The sequence below is a fragment of the Gavialis gangeticus genome, unplaced genomic scaffold (assembly GCF_001723915.1).
Source record: "Gavialis gangeticus isolate Ggan-Ray unplaced genomic scaffold, GavGan_comp1, whole genome shotgun sequence".
In the NCBI taxonomy this organism is placed as follows: domain Eukaryota; kingdom Metazoa; phylum Chordata; order Crocodylia; family Gavialidae; genus Gavialis; species Gavialis gangeticus.
In genome coordinates this window covers 12221785-12225839 of record NW_017728998.1, presented here as the reverse complement: position 1 = coordinate 12225839, position 4055 = coordinate 12221785, and the positions used below count along the sequence as shown (strand labels likewise).

At 44.8% G+C, this 4055-nt stretch overlaps 1 protein-coding gene across 11 annotated transcripts in view; it reads left to right on the top strand.

The window, feature by feature from the left end:
- Nucleotides 1–4055, top strand: part of WWOX (WW domain containing oxidoreductase) — a 795240-nt gene that overhangs the window by 38015 nt on the left and 753170 nt on the right. The window lies entirely within an intron of this gene.

The window sequence follows — 4055 nt, the reverse complement described above, 5'->3', positions numbered from 1 at the left end:
TTTTTTTTTTTTTTTTTTTTTTTTTTTTAAACAAATTTGCTTTAGAACCCTGTAAGGTATACAAGTGTAAAAAAATATTCCTCCCAGTACATTGATTTGCACTTAATTTAACGCTGAATTCCATAAACCATCACGTTGCCTGGTTTATGCTGGCCTCTCTCAAGTTCTTGACTTCTGTCTCTTACATGTGATGGTATTGGACTTGAGAGTTTGTCCTTCCAGCTTTCTGAGAAAGCAGTGCTTTTTTGTAAGTCCTGAAATAATCACTGAATCACAGACACTTAGGAAAGTAGGGTTGGACGGGACCTCAGGAGCTCATCTAGTCCAGTGGTTCTCCATCTTTTTTCGACCAGGACCCATTTGTAAAAATCAGTGGTCAGTCCTGACCTGCTGCCTTTTGACCCCAGGGGGTGGGTGTGTGGAGCAGGGCAGTATGCCCAAGCAGCCCCTTGTAAGCTGGAACTCTGACATCTTGCAGGGGAAAAGCCACGGTTTCCTGTGTTTTTCTCCTTTAAAGGAGAATCCATTTTTAAAGTCTCTTGATTCATTTTTAAAGTTTGTTCGCAACCCTTTCATATAGTCTTGCTACCCACTTTTGGGGTGTGACCCACAGGTTGAGAAACGCTGATCTAGTCCAACCCCCTACTTAAAGCAGGACCATCCCCAACTAGATCATCCCAGCACAAGGCTTTGTCTAGCTGGGTTTTAAAAGCTTCCCATAATTTGTTATGTCCTTTTTTGTCAATGTCCCCGTAGTGGTAATTGTGATACCAAAGGTCTCTCTTTGGTCACCTTTTCCTTCTTCTCCTTCCTCCCTTATGTATCTACTCCTCTTTCATCCTGCTCTTGTAGTCTTGCAGTCACAACCTTTAATGAACTTCTCCCCATGGCACTCCTGTGAGGTATGAATGAGGAACCTAAGTGGCTTCCCTACATCATGCCAGAGTTCTCTGGGGTGAGTAAGAAGGTAAATCCATCTGCAAACACCTGAGGTGGATTCCTTATACTTCCACTCTTCGGAAGCAGATTTTACTGACTTATGGGTGAAATGCTTATCTTCATTTTTTTTACTTTTTTTCCCCTATTCATCCTGGTTAAGAAGATTTAGGTTTAGTTGTCAGGTGTGTGTATGTTTGGGTAAGCAGTGGTGTCAAATTAACTGAATTTGAGGCATGTAATTTAGCAAGCTCAATTTTAAACTTTGTCAGAAAGTTTACATTTTGATAATAAGAATCAAGTTATTAACTCAGATTGAGAAAGGCGTGGCATTTATTATTCTGCACAAAGTACAGCACGAGGTAGACATAGCTAAGCATTACAACATGTAGCTAATTAAGCTGGCCATCAGCTCCAGACTGTTTGTATTACAATACAGAAGAGGGCTAATCTCAAGGGTCCTGACCAGTTTTTACCAATATATAGAGCTAGTAAAAATTAGCACTACTCTTGTAAATTAACAAACATATAGATAACAAAGTGTCACAATGCAACATGTCCTCTATTGGTTACATTTAAAGATTTCTTTGCTAAGCATGCTCAAAATGGAATTAGGAACAGGGGAAATAACTTGTGCATGTGATGAAGCTGGATCCATATACGTGCAATGAATTACCCAAGCAATTAAAGTTGCCTGGTATAATGAATGGTTTTAAAAGAGATGCAAGAAAATTGTTCAGTCTTAAATACTGTATGTAATTGCAGAGAACCATATACATTTTTCTGATGTTGTTTCTATAATCTGTGTTGTACTCTGTTATAACCAAATTTATTTTGCCCTGAGGCATTTTTTCAAGTGAAAATGCCTATCTTAATAGGCTTTTCTTGGTAAACAGATTTTAAAAGGGAAGTGTGAACATTCTTTAAACAACATAAAGGTGGAACAAATACCATCTTTTCTGTGACTATCTAATATGTACATACTTACTTACATTTTTGAGCACTTCATATCCTTCATGTATTAGTTTAAGCTTTTTCTGATTAGAACTCATTAAGCCCTTTTATGGTGAGTTGCCTCTTTCAGCTAGATAGAAATTTCTATTTCATTGTGCTCCACAGAAGACAGCTCCCAATGACATTAGTGAATGAACTGCAAACACATATTAGCTTCCCTAGGTAGAAGCATTATCATCTCAAGTCTTGCCATTTCAATAAGGTATTGTGCATGTATAGGAGCAGGTCTTAGATAGCACAAAGTACCCTTAGCCCATTTCAATTAAATTGGGTCTGTCCAAGACCCAGTTATATACAATATAAATGACTCGGATGATAGACATAGGAGTATAGTTACAAAATTTGTGGATGGCACCAAGCTGAACTGCGTTGCAAGTGCTCTGAAGGGAATAAGATCAGAAGTTGAAGTGAGTTTGATAAATGGGGGAAATTCCTGAACTCAACGAGGCAAAATTCAATAGACACAAGCAAATGCTACATGTAGGAAGTAAAAATCAAATGCCCAAATACAAAAGTGGGGAATGGCTAACTAGGTTTTGATACTTCAGAAATGTTCCTGGGCTTGAGGCTTTCTAATGGATCAGAAACTGAAGATGTATTCACATCTCTCTGGAACATATTAACAAGAGTATGTTAGATTTGTGAGGTCTCTGCAGGGGTAATGTGCTTTGCAGTCTTTGGGCACGTCCACACATGCAAGCACGTGTGCTTGCAGCAGCTCAAATAAAAGCAGTGCAAGTTTGAGCCGGGGCTTTTTGCCTGAGCGCACGTGCTCAGGCATGCACTTTGTTGTGGGGCAAATTGTGCCACTTGGGGCAAAATAACCCTGCCTGGCTCCTCCCTGGATCTGCTGCCAGCGGTATTAGAGCCCAAGGCCAGCACCTGTGCTGCTCCCAGCAGTATGAAAAGCTGCCCTGTCCTGGCCTCATCAGTACAAAAAGCTGCTCTGGCGAGCAGCTCAGGGCTACTCACTCTCGGCAGCTCCTGGGGCCCGGCCAGTTGGTTTCTGGGGACACTACCCCTTGTTCCAGCTGTACTGCTGCAGCAGCATCCCAAATCCATTTTTAAAAATACCCCCAAATCCATGTTCTTCCATTAAATTAAAACAAAAGACCACTCTGCACATGCGCGCACACACATATCTAGAGAGAGAGGGATCAGTTAGTTGGGCAATTTTTTATTGGCATATTTACAATGTTAATGCAATTTGGAAGCCTACCAGTGTCTCTATCATCATGATAAAATAAATTCTTAATACTTATGTTTTGATGTGTGCTTTTGGTTTTCTTTACACATGATGGGTGTGTGATGTGGGGATATGGTGTTTGCAGGAAGGGGGTGGGAAGGGGTGTGGGGAAGGTATGGAGCAATTGCTGGGGGGACTGTGGGTGTGGGGGACCTTGTGGGTGGGCTGCTCAGGAGGGCTGGGTCCCCTGGCCCCCACAGGGTGCAGCACATGAAATGCCCCCCCCTGCAGGGCCGTTCTACCACCCAGGGCCCCCCCCTGCAGGGCCGTTCTCCCACCCAGCCAGGCCGGTCCCATGGCAGCAGGACCCGGCTGGGCTCGGCGCGTGGCACCGAATCCCGCCTCTGCCCTGCTGTGCCTGTGGGGAGGTGGCATGCGGCGGGACCCGGCGCAGCTCTGTGCAGCTTGCTAGTCTGGCTTTGGACTGGAGCGGGTCACATGGCTCCGGGAGGCGCGGCTCCTGTGCACGCCTCCCGGAGCCAGGCAACCCGCTCTGGTGCAAAGCCAGACTAAGGAGCCGCACCGGTCTGGGCTGGGTCCCTCCATGTGCCACCAGCTTCACTGCAGCTGCTCCGGCCACTCACCCCCCACAGCCCTGGGGACATCCCTCTCACCACTCCCAACATCCCCCTGCCAACCCTCATACACACACATCCACACCCACCCGCACCCATAAACCCCACCCCTCCTTTCCCTATCTCACCATGGACAGTGCCGGGGGCAGCAGGAGCACCAAAGAGACACTTTGACCGAAACCAGAGTGTCTCTTCTGGAGGACTGACACCTGTGCGGGCTCCAGGACTGTGCCTTGCTCCACTTCTCTGGAGCGTTTTTTTTTTTTTTTTTTTTTTTTTTTTTT